Genomic DNA, 27663 nt, shown 5'->3' with positions numbered 1-27663 from the left:
GAACGCGAAGGTTCTCAAGTATGGGGGTGAAACCCACAAGCTTTGGGGCATCTGCTTCTGCACTGCAGTGCTCTCTGTGGGTGGAAAAGGGATGCCCAGGGATTCAATCCAGCCCTCGGCCAGCAAGTGAACTTGAATTCCCTGAGCTTTCGACCAGGGGAGGGATTTTTTTTTTTTTTGTTTAGCTGTGCAAAAACTGGTGTAAAGGGAGCAAGTGAATAACCAGATCCAAGCCAGCAGAAAAATATACCATGTATGGAACAATCTCATAGCACATGCCATGTTTACCCAAGATTACTCATGAACTCTCTGGTGCTGTATATTATGCAGTGTTTTCTTAAAGCAACAGTACCACTAGGACAAACACTGAAACAAAGTACCCACCACATTCAATAATTCTCTCTAGAGCCTTTACAGTTACTGAAACACTGCACCACAACACTGGGAAATCCATGACTACCTCAGGGTCAGGCTGGTTGGCGAGTGGAGTAGCCTAGTGGTTAGAGCGGTGGGCTACAAACCAGGGTGACCAGATTTCAAGTCCCACTGTTGTTCCTTGTGACCTTGGACAAGTTACTTTACCCTCTATTGCCTCAGGTACAAACCAGAACAATGACTCCTGGAGTCATTGTTCTGCTATATTTTCTAGAGATGTGCATTCGTTTATCACAAATTTGAAATTGCCTAATTCGTAGTGGTTCGGGGGACCCCAACCACGAAACGGATTTTCCCCGAACTTTGGGGGAAATTTGTTTTTTGGGTTAGTGCGGGGGGGAGGGGCACATTTATTTAAAAAAAAAAAAAAAAACCCACCCAAACCCTTCAATTTTACTTTCTTACAACCCCCACCCCCCACATCCCTATCCCTCCCCAAGACTTACTAATAGCCCTGGTGGTCCAGCGGGGTCCTGCAAGCGATCTCTCCCTCCAGGTCATCAGGCTGTCAGGCCTGCTACGAATCAAAATGGCGCCGATGGCCCTTTGCCCCTATGATGTCACAGGGGCTACCAGTGCCATTGGTCGGCCCCTGTCACATGGTAGGAGCAATGGACGGCCGGCACCATCATGTGCTCCAACCATGTGATGGGGTCGACCAATGGCACCAGTAGCTCCTGTGACATAGTAAGGGCAAAGGCTATTGGCGCCATTTTGAATACTGGCAGCTGACGGCTCGAGTGCAGGAGATCACTCCCGCATCCCCGCCGGACCACCAGGGACTTTTGGCAAGTCTTGGGGGGGGTCAGGTCTCCCTCACGACTTGCCAAAAGGCCCTGGTGGTCCAGCCGGGGTCCTGGAGCGATCTCCTGCACTCGGGCCGTCAGCTGCCAGTATTCAAAATAGCGCTGAGAGCCTTTGCCCTTACTATGTCACAGGGGCTACCGGTGCCATTGGTCGGCCCCTGTCACATGGTAGGAGCACAAGATGGCGCTGGCCGTCCATTGCTACTACCATGTGACAGGAGCCAAACAATGGGGTGTTTTTTTCCGATTTTTTTTTCCTGATTCTTTTTTTTTCCCCCGATTCATTTTCCGACTCGTTTTCCCGATCCGCGCCGACAAAAAACGACCTGCCGAAAAACGAAATTTTCGACGAAGTGCCCGAACCGAAATACATTCCGATACAAAAAAACGAAGCTCATCTCTAATATTTTCCTCCCCTTCCCCTAATTAGAATAATACCACATGCAATACCGGCACATTGGGGATAGGGGAATACCTACAGTACCTGAATGAAATCCACTTTGAAGTGCTGTGAAAAGTGGAATATAAAAATCTAAAATAAATAGAGGGCATGAAGGGGATCAGGCAGTCCAAAGCTGCAACTCTGCACTCCAACCCCCTTCTCCCCTGCCCACACTAGCATGAAACAACCAATCATATATCTCAATTCACATTCCTACAGCTGTGCTTTTCAGCAATGCTCACCCAAAACAGCTACATTGACCTATTGGGGCAGCTGGCCTAGGCCTAATAAGATAATAGAGTGAGACATTTAACTGATACATAGAGCAGCAGCAATACTGTGACATGAGCCTTTGATGAATTTGCTCATTTTAAGTTTTGACAGAAATAAGAGGTTGGCATTAATATACTGCTGCTTTTAAAAAAAGAAGATAAAGATTGCCTGTATCTGGTTTTGCCGAAGGCTGAAGCTGGGAATGGTACTAGCACTTCCTCTGTGTATTTAAATAAAGCCTTTGTCCAGGCCAGCCCCATGCAAGGGCCTTGTTTGGTTTAGACTTCAAGAGATGAAAGGCTCTCTCGGCGACGAGTGCTTTGCCATTCTCTGGTCTAGTAGCCCCCTCGACTACCCCTGTACCAGAAGGACTCAGTTTCCTCTCTCTGGAAGTGACTTGCTTGTTCAGATTCTCCAGTGACTTAAGTGTATTGGTTTTTCCTGGAGTCCAGTCATTTGCATTGCAAACAATCCCTGGTCAGAAGAATGAGAGCGGTCTAAACAGAAACAGGCAGAGTGTCATTCCTTTCAGGGTAAGACAGGCAGGGGCAGGCAAAAGGGGCACAAAGAAAGGGGCAGTCCCTCCCTCACTGAGTTGCTTATGGCACTGCATGACAGGACGAAAAAGAAAAGCTGGTGTATATGGTGTTCACGATCTTTATTTTGTTATCTTTCAGGAAGACACTCAGCCTAGAATGTGGGGGAAGTGTTTGGGGGAAGTAGCATTGTATTTTAAATGTAAGGGCGATCTAGTAGGAACCCCTTCCCTCCCCACTTGCCCCGCCATCAATAAATCGCATCATCTGATAAGTTAGGGAAACGACAGCTACACCCTTCAAACTAGGCAGCATCTTTCCAGCATAAGCAAAACAACACAACTACTACAGCAAGAGCCACTTGGCCAGAAAATTACAATAAAAATGTGCATGACACCGGGAGCAATTTTCAAAAGCAACGAGTTCATTTTCAAAGGCGTTAAGTGCATAAAGTGATCATATACGGGTGTAAGCAGCTTGCACATGCTATTTTATAAACATCCAAAGTATGCATGCATTTTTTCGGGCACACATCTGCCAGTACAGAAAATGGGAGTGGGGCCAAGAGGTTGCAATTTCATATACACATGCATGCTAGAACATAAGCACATAAGAAACTGCCATACTGGGTCAGACAAAGGGTCCATCAAGCCCAGCATCCTGTTTCCAACAGTGGCCAATCCAGGTTACAAGTACCTAGCAAGTACCCAAACACTAAGTAGATCCCATGGTACTGATACCAGTAATAGCAGTGGCTATTCTCTAAGTCAACTTGATTAATAGCAGTAATGGACTCCTCCTACAAGAAGTTATCCAAACCTTTTTTTAAACCCAGCTACACTAACTGCACTAACCACATCCTCTGGCAACAAATTCCAGAGCTTAATTGTGCATTGAGTGAAAAATAATTTTCTCTGATTAGTTTTAAATGTTCTACTTGCTAACTTCATAGAGTGCCCCCAAGTCCTTCTATTATCCGAAAGAGTAAATAACCAATTTACATTTACTCATTCTAGACTGTTGCGCCGGAGGTGGACCCTTGGGCCGAGGTGGGGTTGACGCAACCCGTAAGTAGGAACCTATGGGTCCCCACCGTCGGCAGGCGAAGTGGGCTATTGTACGGAGGCCAGCTGGTGCTTCACCAATACCAGTCCTCGCTCCCCGCGGGTTGAGCCTTTGGGTGCCGGGGCCGGCTGGACTTAGGTGGGTCTCCGTATGTTGTCATCGATGAAGAGGTTGAGGTCAGCCCAGAGACAGCAGGAGAGAGATGGTACAGTTTTGTACTGGACGAGGTAGTGTCCCGGAGACCCGGGCGCCAAAGGAACCAAGGCAGAGAGGAGGCGCCTGAGCAAAAGCAGGCTGCAGCCTGAATAGGCCAAGCCCAGGATGTAGGCTGAAGAGGCATCGTGGAACAAGCTTGAGTCAGGACTGGTGGCAATCTGGAAGTGGCAAGCAAGGCTGAGGTCTGATCACAGAGATAGTCAAACGTAGTCAGGCAATGCAGAGGTCTGGGTCTGGAAAGAGGCAACAACATACTCAGGCAAAAAAGAGGTCTGGGTCTGGAAAGAGGCAACAACATAGTCAGGCAATGCAGAGGTCTGGGTCTGGAGAGAGGCAATGGAGTAGTCGGGCAATTCAGAGGTCCGGGCTTGGAGAGTCAACGACGTGGTCAGGCAAAGCAGAGTCAAAGTCCGTGTAGTCAATCCGAGGAAAGGTGATGAGCAGGAACATAGGAGCAAAGGAATCAGGAACCAGTGTCAGCGAGGAACAGGAACACGGGAGTGAGATGATCTCTCAGGAGGCAATGAGTACTCGATCAGCGAGGAGACCTGTTGCAAAGGCAAAGCTGGGGAGCGGAGCCCGGGCTTAAGTACTGGTGCTCCGCTAGTGTCATCATACGGGGCCTCGGCTCAGTTCCTGCCGTGGGCCCTACTTAAGCTTTAGTGATGTGTGCGCGCCTAGGGAGGGGCATGGCACCGAGTAGCAGCGTCTCTCCATGGGCCACGCGGAGATGCCCGACGTGGAGCAGTGGAAGTGGTAGCTGGACTGGGAGCACCAGGGACTGTAGTTGAGCCGGAGGCACCAGGGGTGGCCCGAAGATGGAGCTGGCGGCCCACCACCACCAGGGTCAAGGAACCAGGCACTGGAGTCACTGCAGAGAGGTGCGGGGGCGTGCCATGGGTCTGCTGCGGATGGCACACGTAACATAGACTTCTCATGATTTTAAAGACCTCTATCATATCCCCCCTCAGCCATCTCTTCTCCAAGCTGAACAGCCCTAACATCTATAACCTTTCCTCATAGGGGAGCTGTGTCATCCCCTTTATCATTTTGGTTGCACTTCTCTGTACCTCTCCATCGCAACTATATCTTTCTTGAAATGCTGCGACCAGAATTGTACACAGTATTCAAGGTGTGGTCTCACCATGGAGAAATACAATCTATAACACACAAACACACACACATATACACACACACACATACACCCTTCCTCTCTCAATTACACAGGCTCATGTGTGGTCATTCTGGGTCTCTCCGTCTTCAGCCTGCGGCTATCCAGCCTCTCCCTTCCATGTCTTCTGCCGTGAGTGGGATGGGCTCTGCTTGTGGCCCACTGATGTCGCCACTCCTCGGCTATGAGGGGGGTGAACTCCACTCGCAGTCGGCTGGGCCTCCTTCATCTTCTGCCATGAGTGGCATGCTCTGGTCGCAGATCACCGGATGTTGCCAAGCTGCCGGTGGCCTCAAGATTGGTCCTCTCGATGGCACCCCCACTGTCAAGCTCGGCGCGGCGCCTCTTCTGTCACTCCTGGCACGCAGGTCAAACATCAGTGGTTTGAAGCACGTGAGCTACAGAGGCCCCCACAGTTCAAACAGCTGACATTTGCATCGCGTGGTGCCGGAGCAACAGAAGAGGTGCCGGGCCGACCTTGACAATAGGAATGGTGTACACTTAATTGAAGGCACATGCGCTGGGCAGGTGGAGGTTTTTTGGCTGGGTTAACTGCATCTGGATCAGAGGGCTAAAATCCAAACATTTTCCAGACATTTTAGCCCTCCTTCTGGCTTCCAGACATCTCCTAAAATATCCATACTGTCTGGAGAAAATCTGGACATTTGGCAACCTTAGTCCATATTCAGCCGTTATCTGGCTGAGCTAGTTAGTCAGATAAATGTATTCAGCTATCTTAACCTGGATATGCAGCAGCGTGTCTGCATCACTGAATATTCTCTGCTATCTAAAAGTTAGCTGAACAAGTCTATGTGGCTAACTTTAGGGCAAGCCTTTGACACGACCAGAATTAGCCAGTTAAATTATCTGGCTAACTCAACTCCTTCCAGTTATGCCCACACACCACCCATCAGTTGGCCAGCTATTTAGCCAGATAGTTATTCAGCTATGTGGCAGCCGCTGATCCCAAACAGATATTGAGCCACTGCCACTTAGCCTGATATATTGAAACGTATCTGACTAAGTGGCACTGAATATGGACCTCACAATATGCATACTTTTAGCTTCATGAAGGGAAGACAGTTTTCAGCAACCAGTTTACATGTGTAAATCATTATTTACCCACTTAAATGGTTTTGATCATTGGCCTGTAAATGCCAATTATTATATACAGAAGCAGTGATAATATATATACTACTGTACATGATTTCAGGAAGACCGACCTTAGGGTTCGTATGATCTTCTTTCAACCTAGACAACTACATGTAAATGTAAATTTCCTTTCTGAAAGAGCTTACAATTTAAATAGGAGCAAAGAAAGAATAGGCGACTTGCTCCAAGCCACATGTGAGTACAGAAGTGGGACTGGAACTCGGATCTCCAGGTTTATATAGATACAGATTCCTCCTTTTTATAGCTGGATGAAACAAAATTTGTTTTTCTCTTCAGCATTGACATAAAAAGCTTTTCAGCTCAAGCTAATGCATGAAGACAAAGGCTGGGGTGATTTTTCAGTGTGTAAGAGGAATGCATTATTGTTAGCTTTGTTCTGCAAATGTACTTTCTATTCCCCTTGAATGCAGGAGAAATAAGTCTCATTAATATTGTAAAACCACAAGGAAAGAGATTACAGCAAGCCCTCAGAGGGTAGGCAAAGTGTTTAATTTGGACATTTATTCTAAATGGGGGAGAAGGAAACTTTGCTAGTTTATGCAATTACCAACAAGACAACTTTGGCTTAATTTGCATTAGACAAAAAGGGCTAGTGGGGGCTGGGGTTTGGCTGAGAAGCTGCATTTTCTGCCACGTGCAGAGTGATTTTAAAAATGACAAATTAAAGGATTTTCATTTACTAAATATTTTTCCCATAGACACAGGATGGGAGAAAAGCCTTAGTAAATCAGGCCTTAAGATTGATAATGTCCCACAGACTGCAAAAGAAGAGGAAAGTTTTAATCATTCTCTATGAAAATGTGCTGCCACTGCTATTTTCAAATAATTTGTCTCTGGTAGCACATTTTGTTTTTCAAACAATATCCTGCAGTGTCAGTTAATTGCTTGCCATATTATTTTCCTCCCTACACCCTCCTCTTCTAATCACCACGTATTTCAGGTCCGACACACTACCATACTCAACTGTTCAATCACTGTGACACTGCCATACTCCACAGTTCAATCACAATAACCTAGTGCATAATGACAATTCCTATGAATGGAATTACAATACCTGGCCAGGGCTGGCTTAAGCGCTATGCAAATGGTGCAGCTGCATAGAGTGCTGCTGTGGTAAGGGGCGCTGCCACAGGACTTGGGGTGAGGGAGGGAACCCCCTCTCCTCTTCTCCTCAAATCTCTCTTAATCCTCCCTGGGCTGCATAGGGCACCATTCCCCCCTCCCCCACCACCTGTACATGGCACTACTGGAAGTTAAGGTCATCCCTGTCTATGTCATAAGTCTAGCCATGCCTACTGGACATGTAAAAGAAAAACAAAAAACCTGATTGCCCAGAAAGGACTTATTTTACCTTTGAACCACAGAAAAATAAAACCCAAGGGAAATGACTGCAGCCTAACTTTGTAAATAATGAGGTCCATATTCAGACACAGTCCGGATAGAAAAGTTAGCTGAATAAACTTATCCAACTAAATTTGGAGGCATATTCAATATTGCAGCCGCATTCTGAATATAGCTAGCTATCTTAATCTAACTCCCTGCCCTTTCGGCGTAATACAGTGCCCTCCCCCACCTTCCGCTACAGTGGCCGAGGCGCGTTAATGGAATGGGGATTTCAGATGTTATTAGAGGGGTCATCATATGAAGGAAATCAAGAAGGGGAGAGCGAAAGGGAATTCTCCTTCCAACTGAGTCTCCCTTAAAATGGAAAAATGGGTCTAAAACCCACCCAGCAGATCCTTCAGGGGTAGAGAGGGAAGGCAGAACCCTAACTTCAAATGTAAAATGTAAATGCAACCAGATAAAAACCCTTAGAACATTCAAGATACTTCAAGACTGATTAATTTTATTTTCAAGCAAGGATTATCAGTGTTGTATCTACCATGAATAATATCTTAACAACAAAACAGGATAACAGATGATAACTAATAAGAACTCTTTTCTTACTTTCCTTATCTCCAGGAACTAACAGAACCGGTTCTGAATATAAACCAAGATAACTATCACATAAGTCTTCTATTAGTCCTCTCCTTTAACAGTTGGCCATTAAAGATGGAGCTTTAAATCAATAGTTGTTTAAAGAAGCTGATTCTTTGTGTAAACTCTTTTTTCAGATGTTGTTACTGGAACCAGCTGATGAATGATACTTTGAAAAGATTACTAGGAGACTTCAATGGTAAGTATACGTTAATCACTATTTGTGTCTCTCTTTCTCTTGTTGCCTCCTTTTATTTTTTCTGTCAGTGAGTGTCCTTTCTTTTTCTTTAAAACTCTCTGCAGATATAAATGGTTGTTGGTCTAGCTAGACTTTCTGGTGGCCAAAGTGCTGTGTCCTTATTTGAATAATTTGAGTGCAACGAGCTGGTGTTAGGATGCGCTGGTTCTTCATCCTCTCTCCGAGTCTGGGGTTCGATGATAGGGGGCGCTGTTTGCATTCGCTGCTTGATTAGCTGAGCGGCACGGGTAGATTCTATCTCAGGAACTCTTTTCACCAAAAATGTGCTGATCTTCTCCCATGCTGTACTTTAAATAAATGAAAAACAGGATTCCTGACTATGCTAATGGGATAAAGACTTCTGGTCAGGGAAACTAAAGTGTATACTAAGGGGCGGATTTTCAGAGCCCTGCTCGCCTAAATCCGCCCAAAACCGGGCGGATTTAGGCGAGCAGGGCCCTGCGCGCCGGTGAGCCTATTTTACATAGGCCTACCGGCGCGCGCAGAGCCCCGGGACTCGCGTAAGTCCCGGGGTTCTCAGAGGGGGGCGTGTTGGGGGCGTGTCGGGGGCGGGCCCGAACCGCGCGGCGTTTAGGGGGCGTGCCGGGAGCGTTTCGGGGGCGGACCCGGAGGCATGGTTACGGCCCGGGGCGGCCCGGGGGCATGGCCGCACCCTCCGGACCCGCCCCCAGGTCGCGTCCCGGCGCGCAGGAGGCCCGCTGATGCGCGGGGATTTACGCCTCCCTCTGGGAGGCGTAAATCCCCCGACAAAGGTAAGGGGGGGGCTTAGACAGGGCCGGGTGGGTGGGTTAGGTAGGGGAAGGGAGGGGAAGGTGAGGGGAGGGCAAAAGGAAGTTCCCTCCGAGGCCGCTCCGATTTCGGAGCGGCCTTGGAGGGAACGGGGGTAGGCTGCGCGGCTCAGCGCGCGCCAGCTATACAGAATTGATAGTCTTGCGCGCGCCGATCCAGGATTTTAGTGGATACGCGCGGCTCCGCGCGTATCTACTAAAATCCAGCGTACTTTTGCTTGCGCCTGATGCGCCAGCAAAAGTAGACCTATTCGCATAGTTTGAAAATCTACCCCTAAGTGTTGTCTCACTAGCTTAGTGTCACCTAATACTAGCTATGACTCCAAAATGCAAATGATAATTCAGTATCCCTATTCTTTATTAAGACAAAGAGGGAGGTTTTGGCATGCATTTTCTGACCCAAACACACAGAAGATTTCCTCTCACTCTGAATGTGTAAACTGTCTCAGTTTAAGGTTGTCACTAGAGTCTTAAAGTCGTAAACTACACAGAGAAATCAAGTGCCACTTTGGATTGTGTTGGGACCTTTATGTCTAGTCACTGCAAACTATTCTTCACTTTTTCTTTCTCCATACAACGTGCGTCCAACACGCCACAAAACTAATAGCGCTCATCACATGCAAATGGATGTCGATGAAGCTATTAGTTAGTTATTCACCCCACATGCAAAAAAATAATGTGCGTCCAATCCGCACATTTTTCCGCTCAGAAATGAATGCTTGCTCTGGGCAGGCGTTAATTTCTGAGCACCCCAAACGTTGTACAGAAAAGCAGAAAATACTGCTTTTCTGTAATCTTCCGACACAATATCGTGGCGATATTAAGTCGGAGGAATGAAAAGTTTAAAAGATTTAAACAAAAAATTAAACAAAAAAAAAGAGTGCTGGCAGTCAGGTTAGGGAAACAGACGCTCAGTTAGCCAGTATCCGTTTTCCGAACCCGTGGCTAAGCACCAGTTAGGAAAACAGACACCAATAAAATCAGCATCTGTTTTCTTAACCCACGGACAGCTGACCTCTCCTGGGCGCCTGCTGCCAAGGAGGTGCTAGGGGTGCACAATCGACCCTAATGCCTCCTTTGCAGCGTGACCCCTAATTTATATATTGCATGGTGCCCACAGGAGAGGGGCCTGGGCGCACATTAGGAAAGCGGGTGCTGAACATTCAGCGCCCGCTTTCAGCGCATTTTTTTATTACATCAGCCTGATAGAGAGAAATTAAAAAGCATGCCCCATCCCAGCAATCTTTTTTCTTTGCCACCTTATCTTCGTATTTTAACCCCTGGTTACATTAAAGTGAGCTGGCTAACTTTAGCACAGCTCTTTGACCCGACCAGATGTAGTTGGCTAAGTTTTTCAGCTAACTCTGAATAACTTAGCCAGCTAACTCAACTCCTTCCAGTTACACCCTAAATTTAATCATCCTAACTAATTAGTCACTAGAATTTAGCTGGATATGGGCCAAATAATCATTTAGCCAGCTAATAGAGTCATTCATCAAAATGCTTTATGGCGTTAACGCACACGATAATAACATTAGAGCACGGCGTGAATGCAAATTTTGGGAAGGGGCGGGATTAGGGAGGTGTTTGGGTGGGATCTATGAAAATGAGGGGCAATATTGCACGGTTTTTAATGCCAGAAACAACTACACCTTTTTTCCTGGCGTTAAGCTGTGTGATATGACCAAAATGGCCGTAATGCAATTCACGATAAATGTTTTGAATTGCAATTCGGCCATAGGAGGGGAGATGGAGTGGAGTGGAGTGGGTGGTGACGAAGGGAGAGAGAGAGAGCGAGCCTCTGGTTAAGCCCTCAAAGTATGCAACTATTTATATGCCTATAGGAGTGGCATCTAATAGCCCTCCCCTCAATTCTTCTCCCTTCATAGAAAATTAAAATAAAACAGGTTCCTTGCCCCCCCCCCCCACCTGACCACGAACTCACACACTCATCCCCTCAAGCCCTTCCCCCCCCCCCCCCCCCCCAGTACCTCAACTGGGGCCCCATTTCTAGGCCCGGGATCACAGTAGGATGTGATCTCCAGTACTTCCAGCACAACTCTGAACAGCCAGCAACTGATATTTGCCCCACCCTTAGATGGGTGACTTTGAAAAGAGTGTTGTGGGGGAAAATTATATCGTACATGAATTACTTGTAGGGTCAGCAGTGAGTGAAACAGTCTTTGCTAGATATAATTAGAAGAGCAACACCAAATACTGCTTTAGAATCACTTTTTAGTCTTTGTCCCTGGCTAGAGATGAGCTACAAAGTCTGCAATCATCTCAGATTGAAAACTCCCTCCGATATACACTACACGGCAGCAATTTTATGAGCAAGGCAATAAATCAGTCTCACTCCTTGCTCATGCAGTTAAACAAAAAAATGTCTGGCTCATGAATTTAGAGATGAAAATGGGCAATTGAAATGTCTCTCTCTGTTATTAGTTCAGTTTTTCTTAGCTATTATACCTCTTTATATATAAGAGAGCCTGATAGATCTGGAGATACTGATCAGTAGTTCCCAACCTGTCCTGGGGGATCCTCAGTCAGTCAGGGTTTCAGGATATCCACAACAAATATGGATGAGACAGATTTGCATACACTGCCTCCATTGCATGCAAATTTATTTCATGCATATTCATTCAGGATATCCTGAACACCTGACTGGCTGGGGACGCCCAGGACAGGTATAGGAATCACTGTTCTCAATCAAATGGATTTTCCTAAAGTGTCTTTTGAATTTCTGCCCCAGCTCCAGGTATCAGGAGTCATTCAGATAAAGTTTGACCCACATATATTTCATCTGAATATTGTATTTATGAATACCTTCAGTTATTAGATTCTATTCTCTGTGACCATTATTAATTTAAAAGAAACTGGTACATCTCAAGTTATGGTGGTGCAGTGTTTCTCGAACCATTCCTGGTTCTCAAGATATCCATAATGAATATGCAGGAGTTAGATCTGCATACCTGCCTCCATTGCATTCAAATCTATCTCATACATATTTATTGTGGATATCTGACAACCTGGCTGGCTGGTGGGAGCCTCCAGGAGAAGCTTCAGAAAAACTGCTGCAGTGGGCTCACCACAAGGGCAAGGGCTAATCTGACTGCAACTCAAATTGCCTAATTTATCTTAAAAATGTTGATGTAAAAATTCTTGCCAAAATCTTGAAGTTTTCTTCAGAGAATATATTTCCTTTCATGATCAGTCAAGATGAAACAGGCGTCCATGTCCGGTTTCAAGCATGCTTGCTAAGAAAATTTAAAAATCTCACTTGCCCCTGATGTAGGGCATCGCCGAAACATCAGCTGATGTCCAACAGCAGTCATAACGAGTAGGGCGCAAAAGTTCCCGGCTTGCTGACATCCCTTTTCTTTACAAAATTGTTGCATTATGGCAATCTTCTTTAGAAATACTACCTGTCACACTATCTCCAGTATTTGTCTGATTGTTCTCATTTGAGATAGTTTGTCACTCTTCTTTTTTGATTACAGGAAGGACATCATCTTTCAATATTATATGAATTGCAATATTATATGTATTGCAAAAAAGAAAAATGCAGATTCCTGGTCTTGTCCTGACTCCTGATGCTGACAAGTCCTTCTTTAGGGCTGTTCTGGACCTCTCTGTAAATATGGTCTCCTGGCTGCTTATGTTTCATGGATTTAACTAACGTATAGCAACCCTCATCTTTAGATCTTAACAAATGGGATTTTGTCCTCTGCATTCTACATCTGTACAGGGGCAAGGCTAGGTTGTCCCACATCACCACATCTGTTTAACATGATTATGAAGCCCTGAGCATACCAAACTAGGCTACTTCCCTCCTTTTGTTTTGATTTTAATGGTGCTTCATATAAAATATCACTTTATGCCAGTGATGGGTTTATTTTCCTCACTCGTAACTCTGCCTTGGCTCTCCTTTCTCCATTGGATAGTGACAGCCATGTATCTGGGTGTAAAGTCAGTTATTCTAAGTCTGAGATTTTCTGTTTTCTGGTTCAAAGAAGGATGTCCCACAATGTTTTGCTGGTTTCGAAGCCATTTATGTAGGAAAATATCTGTTTATATACTTAAACTGGCCATTTGAAAATGTCTCTCTTTCAATATGACTTAAAAATGTGTCTGGTTTTTTTTTTACAATGAGTATACTTTTAGCCCTATTGAGAGGAGGAATTCCTGGGTTGTGGTTTTAGATTGGGGAGGAAGATAACATGCTTAGATTATAGATTGCATTTTCAACCTGTAAGTAAAGAAAGAGGATTAGTGGGAGAAGCTTGCAGAGTCAAGTTGTTGTCCTACTACAAACAACAGTAAAAATTCCTGTTTTACTAAAACACTTCCGGTCTCATCTGTGAGTGAATGGCCAAAGCTCATAATACTATCCAGCATGAGGTCCATATTCAGAGGAATTTAACTGGAAAGCTCAGAAGTTATCTGGCTAAATGAATATTCGGACACTTATCCAGCTAAATGTTAACTGGATATCTTATTATTAGCTGGATAATATATGGGCATTTTGGGGAGGTGTTATATTAGCCAGATAAGTTATCCAGCTAACTACAATATTCAGAGTTAGCCGGATAACTTATCTAGCTAAGTTGGTTGCACCAAAGAGCTGTCCTAAAATTAGCCAGATAAAGTTATTCGGCTAACTTTAAGATAGTCAGCTATGTTCAGTAGTGCAGCTGTCTTGTTTATTTCACAAACTTGTCAAGCTAACACCACATGATGCACAGAAACACTAAAATCCATAAGCAGTAGGGAGCAAATTAACATTGACTCTTTAATTCAACACTTTTGATCGAGAGCACTTTGTAGATGGTGCTTAACCTCCTAGCACTTAGCCTCTGTGTATCACATCTTTCTTGCTTACATTGCTAAGTATCAACCACCCACTGATACAATGAAAGCCACAGTACTCACAATTCCCAGATGTTGTACCAGCCTCCTTGATGGTGACTCCAACCTGAAGTTGCTATGATGAACCTTCCTGCTAATAGAGCTGCATTCTCCACTAATAGAGCTGCATTCTCTGAGGTGGTTTCATTTTAAGAAAGCAGCAGACATAGATCCAATTTTAGCAGCTCTCAGCAGAGAACATACTGGAACTTTTACTTCCTTTACTGGAGTATTCCCAGTGCACTCTGGCTAGACCTTATTAGGGGTGTGCATTCGTTTCCTATGTATTGGTAATCCGCAACGTATAGGGCCATATTCTTTGTATTCATGGTGAAGCGAAATGTATCGCGATTCCCCACGAATACAACAAATCTTCGCCGAATTGTTCGGCCATCTAAAGGAGCAAACTTAAACAAACCCCTCACCCTCCTGACCCCCCCCCAAGACTTACCAAAACTCCCTGGTGGTCAAGCGGGGGGTCTGGGAGCCATCTCCTGCACTCACGCTCTCGGCTGCTGGTATTTAAAATGGCGCCGATAGCCTTTGACCTTACTATGTCACAAGGGCTACTGGTGCCATTGGTCAGCCCCTGTCACATGGTAGGACGTAGCCCCTGTGACATAGTGAGGGCAAAGGCTATCGGTGCCATTTTGAATACTGGCAGCCATTTTGAATACTGGCGCCATTTTGAATACTGGCAGCCGATGGCCCGAGTGCAGGAGGTCACCCATTCTCCATACTCAACAATGAGTATGAAAAACTGGAGGTGTTTGAACCCACATCTTCCCTGGAAATTGAATCTATCCTCAAGCGCATGAAACCCTCATCCCACCCGGCTGACCCCCCTCCCCACCAAACTACTGCTTACAATTCCTAAATCCATCTCCAAAGCTCTGGTTGAAATTATAAACTGCTCTTCCCGACTCCCTGAAACTTGCCACTCTCAAACCTTTATTAAAGAAACCTAATCTGGATTCAACTACCCGGCCAACTATCGTCCCATCGCAAATCTCCCATTTATTGTGAAACTCATGGAGAAACTCGTCAACACCCGCCTCTCAGACTACCTAGACCAGTGGTTCTCAACCTTTTTCCCATCGTGACACACCGGACAGGCCACGCTCATATGTGTGACACACTGCTCATTACAATTCACGGCAGAAATAAAAAGTAAAGGTCCGGTAATTATTTTTAGTGTTTAAAATGACACAAGGAAAATACATATTCTGGAAATTGCATAAATTGTAAACATCCATCACCAAAACAGCACCAATTTCTAGCACAAACAGTAACTACCTTACCTAAGAAAAGGCAACAATGAAATATTACACCAGGCCTTAAGACACCAATACATCTCCTATTAGGAAAATGGACCAAGTCAGGCTGCTATAGTGCTCTACACAGAAACTACATGCCAGCAGAAAACCTCACCTGAGTCACATGTGCTGACCCTCACCTAACAAAGAATAAAGAGACCAAAATGCATAACTAGAAGCATGCAGAAAAAACTGAATTGGAAACTGCAACAAGCCAGAGTCTCTGTATGCAGTGTAATAAAGGAAAAAAGAAACATCACCCATCCTTGTAAAATAAATCAAGAAATATAAAATCAGTAGCAGTAAAACCATACTAACAAAAAGAACAGATTATTTCGAAACAGATGAGTGGAATATCCAATAATTAAAAACTCATATAAAAAATTTCTAGATACCAATAAAATATTTCAAAATAGCAGACACAAAGACCCAGTAATGAAAAATAAGGATACAAAAATGTTTTTGCTCTGCATACCTGGAAACGTTTGATATCCAGGTGTCCTGAGATTATTTTGAATTAGCAGGAGGAGGGATGGTTTGCTTGGAACTTTCTCCTCTCTCTCAGTCACATACCAGTGCTCTCTCTCACACTGGCTCTCAATTACACACCTATACACACATGCTCTCAGTCACTCACATATACACATGCTTTTTCTCTCACTTATAAAGGCTCTTAATTACACATTTACACACATGATGTCTATCTTTTCACGCTTATACACACAGGCTTTCAATCACACACATATATGCTGTCTTTTTCTCTCACACAGACTCTCATTCACATGCTTACAAACATGCTCTCTCTCTCATTTACACACAGACTCTCAATCACATACTCACGTGCTCCCTCACCTAAACCAGCTCTCAATCTCACACAGACACACATGCTCTCTCTCTTACTTATACACACATGATCTCTCTCACACACAAAGGATCTCAATCATACACACATACTCTTTCACCCAAACAGGTTTGCAATCTCAAACTTACACACACAGGCTTTCAATCACACTCATACATGCAGTCTTTTTCTCTCACACACAGACTCTCATTCATATGCTTACAAACATGCTCTCTCTCTCTCTCTCATTTACACACAGGCTCTCAATCACATACTCACGTGCTCCCTCACCTAAACCAGCTCTCAATCACACACACATGCTCTTTCCCTTACTTATACACACAGGCTCTTAATCATACATACACATGATCTCTCTCAGTCATACACTCATACTCTTTCACACAAACAGGTTTTCAATCACAAACTTACACATATAGGTTCCCAATTGTAAACTTACATGCATGCTCTCTCTCTCACAGGCAGGCTCTCAATCATTCACATACTCTCTTTCACATATACAGGCTCTCAGTCATTCACATACATTCTATCTCACTCACACACATACACACACAGGATCTCGAACACACATGCTTGCTTGCTCATTCACTCTCTCTCCCCCTGCCCCCCCCTCCCCGGAACTAGGGGCAGCAGCAGCCTCCTCCCAACCCTAACCTCCTTCATTTTCAGCCCTCGCAGAGGAGGAGTCCCATCGGCCGCAGGGGTTGACGCTCTTCTTCATTTTCCTCCCAGCCGCGCTGCACATTCTTCATACCGCGCCTCTCATCTGTTCTTCGGTCCGATTCTGACCACACTAGCATGGTCTCTTCTTCCCACGCACACACCCGATGCTCACCACTTCCTCTTCCGGGCCGCGGAGGGCGGGAAGAAGAGACCATGCCAATGCCGCTGACTCCAGCTGTCTTGCCATGTTCCGCCTGGGCTGACAGCATTTTAAGCCCGGGCGGAGGAGGACCGGGGAAGCAGCTGGGTCAGCGGGGGACCGGGAAGTATGGCGACACACCTGCGTGTTCTTGGTGACACACTGGTGTGTCGCGACACACCGGTTGAGAACCACTGACCTAGACGATAACAAGATTCTCTTCCCTGCCCAGTTCGGATTCAGGAAATCCCTTAACACCGAATCGCTATTAGTTTCACTTACTGACAGCATTCTACTGGGCCTAGACAAGGGTCAACCGTTCATTCTTGCACTTCTCGACATCTCCGCAGCATTCAACATGGTAAACCACTCAATCCTCATCAACCTCCTTTGAGACATTGGCATTTCAGGAACCGCCCTCTCTTGGTTTAAGTCTTTCCTCAGTAACAGAAATTACAAGGTTAGAATAAGCAATAAAGAATCCCCCCCCCCCTTCAGGTCGACACTCGGAGTACCTCAAGGATCATCCCTATCCCCTACGCTCTTCAACATCTATCTCCTTCCCTTATGCCAACTCCTAGTCAATCTTAAGCTAACCCACTTCATCTATGCAGATGATGTACAGATCCTCATTCCTATTACAGAATCCATCTCCAAAACCCTCAGTTTCTGGAACAGCTGCCTGCACTCCATCAACCTACTCCTCTCCAGCCTCAACCTGGTTCTCAACATGGCCAAAACTGAACTCCAGCTCATCACGGGGGACGAAAATAACCCCTCTATTAACGCTCTAAACTCCTCGTCGATTTCCACGACCCATGTGAGAGACCTGGGGGTTACACTGGATAACCATCTAAACCTAAAAAAAATTAATCAATAATACAACTAAAGAATGTTTTTACAAACTACAAGTGCTCAAAAAGCTCAGACCACTTCTCCACCTACACGACTTCTGCACGGTTCTTCAAGCTACACTATTCTCCAAAATCGACTATTGCAACTCCCTCTTACTAGCACTGCCTTCCTCATCCATCAGACCACTACAGATGCTTCAGGATGTCGCTGCAAGGTTACTGACCTATTCTAACCGAGGAGACCATGTTACACCTATTTTAAAAAACCTTCACTGGCTTCCCATCAATTTCAGAATACTACACAAAGCCCTTACTATTATACACAAGACCATCCACAAGCAATCTTCTCTTGAACTAGATTTCCCTCTTCGCCTCCACACCTCCTCCAGACTGGTCAGATCAGCATACAAAGACACCCTTCACGTTCCTCCTACTAAGTCCTCCCTCCACACATCCATCAGGAAACGTGCCTTCTCCATAGCCGGCCCCACTCAATGAAATGCTCTTCTCCCAGATTTACGCCAAGAACAATGCCTGCTGACATTCAAAAAAAAAACTTAAGACTTGGCTTTTTATACAGGCGTTCCCTTAAGCTACCTCTTTATCTCTAGCTCCCAATGCCTTTTAGCATAGCCACCATTCCTACCGTCCTATCCCCTTCCTCCCTCAATCCTTATTGCCCGCTCCCTCCTTCCCGCCTTCCCTGCCTCCCAGTCTCCTACCCTGCTTTCCCCCCTCGTTTCTATTTCGAGTTCTATTATCCTCTGATTTATTTCGAGTTCATTTATTCTCTGGTTTATTGACTTTGTTTCTATTCTTCCTACCCCCCGAAGCACTTTTGGGGCCTCCGCCAGCCTTTACCCTTCTCTCCAAGTTAATCACCCCCTTGTTTATTGTAATTTTTCCAGTTCTCTAAGTTTTGATGTAAACCGATGTGATATGACCTGCCATGAATGTCGCTATAGAAAAGTAATAATAAATAAATAAATAAATAATAAATGTAGAGTAAGATGTACAAACAGCACAGTACATCTCGGTGAAGATTTGACGTCATTTGGATTGAGGAAAGTCTCACAAAGAAGACATTTCTACTATATTCTTTCACCCTAGCTTGATGGACTCTATAACAGGGTGCCATCAAGCTAGGGTGAGATAACATAGTAGAAATGTCATCTTTGTGAGACTTTCCTCACTCCAAATGACATCAAATCTCCACCGAGGTGTACTGTGCTGTTCGTATGTCTCACTATGCATGAAAAACTGGCCCCTTCCCACTGTGCCCCAAGTCTCACCCATCTGAAGAAATGCAACTGGTCCAGTGGATACTGCTGGTCAAAAGGGGGGATCCATTGTGTCCAGACTGCTCCTGTTGTCTATTGAAGGGCCCACAGCCTCTTGGGGGATAAAACTCCCCTTCTTAATCAATTGCTGGGGTCCACAACATCCTGTGGGATCCAAAGCTGCCTTTCAGTCACTGGAGTCCATCTTCCAAGGGACCCAATGTTATCTCCCATTCAGCTGCCAGGGTTCACATCCTCCTGGGGGAACCACTCCATATTTGAACAGCCAATGACATGAGGCTTTTTTCCCCAGAAGGAGGAGTTTCCTTTGCTTGGCTTTATAGCACAGTTAGGCTCATGGCTTTCTTATTGTTCACTGACTCCTGCTTTTACCACTTCTAGTTCATCTAAGTGTATGACCATTTACTTTATTTACTTTTACCCAGCTTGGATGAGCCATTTTTTCTCAGTTACAAGACTCAGACCCAATCAGTATTATAAAAAGAGACAAAGTACAAGCTCATCCAGCCTGCCTGGATTATAGAAAGAGAACCACATTCATGCTCATATCTCTCTCTCACCTCAGAAAACCAGGTACCCAAAGGTTTTAACACCCTTTGTCATTCAGGGAGAGGATCTGTTTGTTTGATAAGACTGTTATTCAAAATTTTCCATCACAAATCCCTCTTTTTGTCAAAGTTCTACAATTTAGGACTTTACCAATATTTTTTTCATACATTCATCAGTAATAGTTGGGGGTTGTCATATGCAAATCCCCTAACTTGAAACATTCACTCATACCTCTTCAATAGGCTTTAACCAGCTTCATAGTAGGTTAAAGCCCTATTGATAACCTTTGTATACTTTCTCTGGCATTCCCAGGCTAGTGGAATGTTACATTACCTCTTCCTACTGAAGTTAATTTCAATGGCATCATGATCTTTCTTCCCCCTTCCCAGGAAGGTGAGGTTTCACTAGCTAATCTAATACAAATAAAAGTCTGCAGATGCCTGAAAATTCACAAGCTGTGTTATTTTCAGGAAAGTTAACTGTAACCCCAGAGTTGTAGCTAGGTTTCCTAGGGAGCACTGAGTCCATCACTTAATATAAACATAGAAATGTGACAGCAGTAAAAGACCATATGGCCTATCTAGTCTGTAGGGATGTGCATTCATTTTCAATGAAATAGACAAAGGCAATGAAATTGTCTATTTCATCTTGTTTCAGAAGCACCATGAAACAAAAAAAAAAGAAAAGATGACATTTTGGAAAAATTTGTATTTCATGTTAACTACATGTTAGTGCGCACTAACTATAGTTTTCCTATTTACGGACCTAGGACGCACTAACAGGACTTAGTGCACACTAACTAGAAATGTTACCAATAACTTAAAAGTGTCAATTGGGGAGCATTTTGTTAGCTTGAGGTATGGTTCTGCATTTCCATTGGCTGTCTCCTCAGTTACTTGTTTGTGTTGTCAAGATTGCCAGGTGGTATTGTGGGGGGATGGCCAGTGCCTGGTAACAAATGTAAACAAACAAGTGAGATAATAATACCATCGAGTTCTAGTCAGAATAAGCAAAAGCATGTAATGCAAATGCATATTTTAAAATTTGCCAATCCCTTTGTATTTTAGGAAAGGGGCCCTGGCATTTTAGGATATGTATACTTTTAATTCCCCTGGTGTCTGTCTGTGTGTTTGAGTGAGGGGGCAGTAACTGATGAGAGGGGAAGTGACTAGAGCGAATGTACGGGGTGACACTGGGAGAGAGAGTGTAAAGAAATATTTCCTAAGATTACTCCTGAGTTTACCCTTCCTCACTCTCATTCCATGACCCTTTGTTTTAGAGCCTCTTTCCCATTGAAAGAGGCTTACCTCTTATGCATGGAAAAATCTCCCCCCACCCCAGTATTGCCAAAATCCTGGAGGTCTCAAGAGATCCCTTATCCCAGCCTATCCTCTATCGCCCCATGAGGTGGCTGAAGTAACAAAAACAAATAACAATTTTGGCACTCCTGGTATGGCTTCACCCTCTCTATAGACCTATCCATTTTTTGTCACCACCCCACAAGAATTCACTCCCACCCTAGCCCACCTCAACCACCTGGTCTTTACTGATCAAACCATGGGGCCGGTGCTATAATAATCACGGAAGTGGGCGCTGACTTCAGTGCACACTTTTTTAACGCACACATGGTGTCTGCAAGGGGGGCGCCATGCTTTAAACATATTAGAGGGTCGTGCTAACAAGGAGGCGCTAGGGTCGCTTGTGTGACTTTAGCGCCTCCTTGCTAAACTGACCCAGGGGCGGATTGACCTATCGGAGGATCGGGCTTCCCCCAGTGGGCCGGTCACTCCTGTCACGTGATTTTTTTTTTTTTGTATTATAAAATTTCCAACCAAAGTATTAGAGGGCGCTGCGAGCAGTAGTATCCCGAGGGGAGCCAATGCCCTCGGGCACAAGGAGGCTCATGCGGCCTCTGAGCAGCAACACGTATATAGCAGGCAGATCGGCAGGGCCGTGGTGAGGCTCACGTCACCACGGCCCGAAGAAAAAGATTGCGTTTAAACACGCTGATACTCCTCCTCCTTCCTGCCTGTGCGGCCGCGGAAGTAAACGTTGCCGGAGCTGCATGGGCAGGAAGGAGGAGGAGCATCAGCACGTGCAGAAGAGGAGCAGCGCTTACGGGCCGCCGCAAATCATCGCAGCGGCCCTAGAAGAGGAAGAGGCCCAGTAGCAGGGCCGCCGCGGCCCGAGAAGAGGAAGAGGCCCGGTAGCAGGGCCACCGCGGCCCGAGAAGATCAGGGCCGCTGCAGAGCCCATCCTGCGGTGACCCGCGAAGAGGAGGCCCAGAGGTGAGAGAAAGGCTGAGGGTCTGTAGAGTGTGTGTGTGCGTGTATGAGATGAGTTGAGAAATTGTGTGTGGGAGTGAGGATCTGAATGTTTGCAGAGACAGCATGTGAGAGCCTCTGTGTGTGTGAGAGAGACAGCATGTGAGAGTGAGAGCCTGTGTGTGTGTATATGAATGATTGTATGAGAAAGAGTATGTGACAGTGAGATCCTGTGCTTGAGTAAGACAGCATGTGGGAGTGAGAGAGAGCCTGTGTGTGTGAGAGTCAGACAGCATGTGCCAGTGAGAGACTGTGTGTATGAATGATTGTATGAGAGAGAGCATGTGACAGTGAGAGCCTGTGTGTATGAATGATTGTATGAGAGAGAGCATGTGACAGAGAGAGCCTGTGTGTATGAATGATTGTATGAGAGACAGCATGTGACAGTGAGAGGCTGTGTGTGTGTGTGTGTGTGTGTGTGTGTGAGAAGAGAGAGAAAGCATGTGAGAATGAGAACCTGAGTGTGTATTTGAGGGAAGAAGATGGAGAGAAAAGAAATAGAAAAAAAGTCAATACAAAATCAATTGGCAAAAAAATAAGAAAGGGAAGGTGGGAAAAAAAAGCCTGTGACCAACCGATTAGAAAACTAAGATCAGCCAGCAAAGGTAAAAAAATAAAATAAATTACTTTTTAGTGATTGGCACATGTAATCTTTGGGAATGTGCAAGAATAGCACTTTTTCTATGCGGATCTCACAATGTACGAGATCAGCATGGAGAAAGTGGAAGCCCACGGGGCCTGCACAGAGGAGGCAGCAGAATGGGCTTCAGTGTCAGTAGCAGCAATCGGCGCCTCCCCAATAGCCATGCGGCAGCAGTGACAGTGGCAGCAGAGGAATGAGAGAGGTTCTAAGGTTGTTGGCAAAAGAAAGAGAGGGGGGTCTGCCTTTAGTGTGTGCATGTGTATGAATGGGACTCTGCCTGGGGGTGTATGTGTGTGTGAATGCATAGGTGCCTTCCTGGGGGGTCTGTGTGTGTGAGAATGAATGTGTGCATGCCTGCGGGATGGGGAGGGAGTGATGTGAAAATGAATGGGAGCCTGCCTGGGGGTCTGTGTGTGTGTGTTTGAGTGTGAGAGCATGAGTGTGTATGAGAAAATCCAAGGGAGTAAGAGTTTGTGTGTGTGTGGGGGGTGTGTGTGTGGAGGGAGAGTGTCTTAGAGCCTGAGAGTGTGTCAGTGTCAGTGAGAGCGAGAGGTTATGGTGGGTATAAGAGCATGAATGTGTATGTATGTGACAGTGTATGTGTGAGAGAGAATGGACATGTGAGTATGTGTGAGAGAGAGAGGATAACCTCCTAATCCTCGACAATATCAGGGTGACTGGAAATAAAGAGCTCCCACAGAAGGGGACAGCAGGGGCTTTTTAAAATCCTTATTAGTTTTAATTATTGAATGTTATTTGATATATGTGCTGTTTTGAAATATTTTATTAGTGTTTGGGACATTGTAAAAAAATGTATATGATTTTAATTAATAGAAATTCTATTTATCAGTAGTTTTAAAATATTCTTTTATTATGGTTTTACTATTATAACTGATGCTTTATTTTTTTTGATTTTATTTGTTTTATGAGGAATGGTGGTTCTATTTTTCTATTGTTAATACATGGAGTCTGGCTTCTTGGAGTTTCCATTTCAGTTTTTGTCATTTGTGCTCCTTCATTTTGTATTCTGTATTTGGTGAGAGTTTGTGTTCTGCATGCAAAGACTGAGATGAAGCATTCTTTTAGCATGTGGTTTCTCTGTAGGGATCTGTAGTAGCTTGGCCTGTTCTGTTTTCCTGATAGGAGGTGTATTGATATTTTAGATTCTGGTGTAATATTTGTGGTAATCTTTTTCATATATGGGGTTGTTATTCTTTGAGTGTTGGCAAATAGTACTGTGTTGATATGGGAGGACCTTACCGAAATATAGGGGTGTATACATATATATGTAAATGATATGTAAATTATATATGTAAATTATATTCTATATGTAATTGGTTACCCATGGGCCAGTATGGAGAAAAATCCCCTGGGCCACTATTTTCCCACAATCCGCCCCTGAACTGACCCCGCAGTTACCGGCGGTCTGCCAGTTATGAACACCGACATCAATAAACTCGGCGTCAGTTTTCATAACTGCAGTCTGCCGGTTATGAAAACCGACACCGAGCATATTGGCGTCAGTCTTCAATGCGGCCGGCTGAGGTATTTTTTTTTCTTGTTTCTTAATAGGGATGTGAATCGTTTTTTTGACGATTTAAAATATCGTCCGATATATTTTAAATCATCAAAAAATCGTTAGGGCCACGATACAATACCAATTCCCCCGATTTATCGTTAAAAAATCGTAAATCGGGGGAAGGGGGAGGGCAGGAAAACCGGCACACAAAAACCCCCTAAAACCCACCCCGACCCTTTAAATTAAATCCCCCACTCTCCCGAACCCCCCCCCCCAATGCTTTAAATTACCTGGGGATCCGGCGGTGGTCCAGAACGGCGGCGGTCCGGAACGGCCCCCTCAATAGAATCGTGTTGTCTTCAGCTGGTGCCATTTTTCAAAATGGCCGCCGCAAAATGGCGGCGGCCATAGACAAAAACGATTCAACGGAGGAGGTCGTTCCGGACCCCCGGTGGACTTTTGGCAAGTCTTGTGGGGGTCAGGAGGCCCCCCCCAAGCTGGCCAAAAGTTTCCTGGGAGTCCAGCGGGGTTCCGGGAGCGATTTCTTGCCGCAAATCGTTTTCGTACGGAAAATGGCGCCTGCAGGAGATCGAGTGCAGGAGGTCGTTCAGCGGCGGTCTGGAACCCCCGCTGAACGACCTCCTGCAGTCGATCTCCTGCCGGCGCCATTTTCCGTACGAAAATGATTCGCGGCAAGAAATCGCTCCCGGAACCCCGCTGGACTCCCAGGAAACTTTTGGCCAGCTTGGGGGGGCCTCCTGACCCCCACAAGACTTGCCAAAAGTCCAGCGGGGGTCCGGAACTACCTCCTCCGTCGAATCGTTTTTGTCTATGGCCGCCGCCATTTTGCGGTGGCCATTTTGAAAAATGGCGCCGGCTGAAGACAACACGATTCTATTGAGGGGACCGTTCCAGACCGCCGCCGTTCTGGACCACCGCCGGATCCCCAGGTAATTTAAAGCATTTGGGGGGGGGGGTTCGGGAGGGGGGGATTTAATTTAAAGGGTCGGGGTGGGTTTTAGGGGGGTTTAGTGTGCCTTCTCACGATTTTAACGATTTTTCACGATAGTTTACACACCCAAACGGCAACAATACGATTCCCTCCCCCTCCCAGCCGAAATCGATCGTTAAGACGATCGAGGACACGATTCACATCTCTATTTCTTAACTTTTAAAGAAGTACAGAAAAGCAGTTTTTTCTGTTTTTCTGTACTTTTTTCAATGCGCTCAGCTATTAAGGCCTGCATTGGAGTGAATGAGTAAATAGGCGCTAATCCCCCTATTGCATTAGGAGGTGGATTAGCGCCTATTTAACCTGCATTCGACTGCGGGTTATATAGTGCGCCCGCTGAGCGCACTGTATTGCATCAGCCCCTGTGTTGGTTTAGTGGGATCTGGAACACTGTCTAGGTTTCTGGACCAGTACAACCATTTTTCAAAATGGAACTGGCCAGTGGAGCTGAATATTTTTCCCTATTAAGTTATAGAGTCAAAAGTATAAAATTAGCTGACCGTCTTCATTTTGAAAAATGGTGGCATCAGGCATGGAGCACTAGGGCATGCGCCAGGCCCCACCACAATAGAAACTTTAACAGCAAATAAGGACCCTCTAGTCTGCCCAGTTTACTTCCTGCAAGAAAGTCATAGACCCCAGTTGATCTCTAACTTTCCTTTCACTTCATTACATTTAATGATCCTCTGAACTTGTTCCATGCTTTCTTGAACTGTTATTGTTGTTTTGCCTTTATCGCTTCCACTGGGAGTTTGTTTCATGTAGTTACTACCTTTTCTGTGAAGAAATATTTTCTGATGTTACTCCTAAGTTTACCTCTTTGTAGCCTGATATCTTAACCACTAGTTCTCAAAATTCTTTACTGTGAAAAAAGTTTTTTTTTAACTAGGTCTTTGATTAAATTATGGAATGAAGTGTATGTTAGTGACACAATATAAATGTATCCAACACACACTGAATATAGAGTAGCTACCAAAACACACACTATATTGTATAATTGTAGGTGAAGATCAGACTCTAACCTGCAGCTAGAGGGCTAAGATCAGGACATTTCTGAACATTTTAGCCACATTTTGGGGGAGGCAGTGATGGCACCTTCCTATTTACTGGCATGGGCAGGAAGAAGAAGATGCCATTGCTGGAAGGAGCAGGCTGCAACATGAGCCCACAGAGTGTAAAGTAGGAGGCCCCAGAGCAGCATCGGATGCATGGGCTGAAAGAGCAGAAGGTGGAGCAGCGTGGGCCATGTGAACTGAAATGAGAAAGCCTCAGACCAGTGTCGGATGTGTGGGCTATGAAGAGAAGGAGGTAGAGCAATATCCACAGTGCAGACAAAAAGGAGGAACCAAAGCAGAGAGGGTTGACCCGTGTGGTGGAAGAAATCAGAAGGCAGAGCAGTCTAGGCTCCTACCGCAAAGAAGGAGTTGTTCTGTCAAAGGAAGTCTGAAGAAGGAACATCTGCTGCTCTTTTGCTTCCAGGAGATATTGAAGTGAAAGGGAAAAAGAGAGAATGAGAGTGTGTGTGTGTGATTGAGCATGTGGTAGAGACAGAATGTGTGTGTATGTGTGACTGAGCATATGGGAGAGAGGGAGAGTGTATGAGTGTGATTGACCATGTAGGAGAGAAGGAGTGTGTGTATGTGAGACTGAGAATGAGAAAAAGAGGGAGGAAGTATATGTGGGAAAGAGGGAGAGTGTGTTTGTATGTGTGTGTATGAGTGTGTGTGATTGAGCATGTAGGAGAAAGGGAGAGTGTATATGTGTGAGTATGAATAGAGAGTGTGTGTGTGTCTGTGGATGTGTGCAGGTGAGCATGTGGGAAAGAGAGAGAGAGAGTGTGTGTGTGCAATTAAGCATGTGAATGAAAAGGTGAATGTGTATGTGTATATGTGTACCAGAGCATGTGGGAGAGAGGGAGAGTATTTGAATGTGATTGAGCATATGGAAGAGAGGGAGAGTGTATGTGTGACTGAGCATGTGGGAGAGAAGGAGAGAGAGTGTGTGTGTGTGTATAATTGAGCATATGGGAGGGGAGAGTATGTGTCTGATTGTGTGTGATTGAGAATGTGGGAGAAGGAAGATTGTGTCTGTATGTGTGATTGAGCATGTGGGAAAGGAGAGTGTGTGCGTGTGTGTGTGTGTGATTGAGCACATGGGAGAGAAGGAGAGAGTGTGTGTGTGTGTATGATTGAGCATCTGGGAGAGGAGAGTGTGTGTGTGAAACTGAGCATGTGGAAGAGGGAATTTGTGTGAGTGTGTAAGATTAAGCATGTGGGAGAGAGGGAGAGTTTGTGTGAATGTGTGTATGTGTGTGTGTGTATGTGTGATTGAGGTTAGGGAAGAGAGAAAGAATGTATACAGTATATGTTTGTGTA

Source organism: Rhinatrema bivittatum, chromosome 4 (genome assembly GCF_901001135.1).
Source record: "Rhinatrema bivittatum chromosome 4, aRhiBiv1.1, whole genome shotgun sequence".
NCBI classification, from domain to species: Eukaryota; Metazoa; Chordata; class Amphibia; order Gymnophiona; family Rhinatrematidae; genus Rhinatrema; species Rhinatrema bivittatum.
This window is presented reverse-complemented; position numbering follows the sequence as displayed.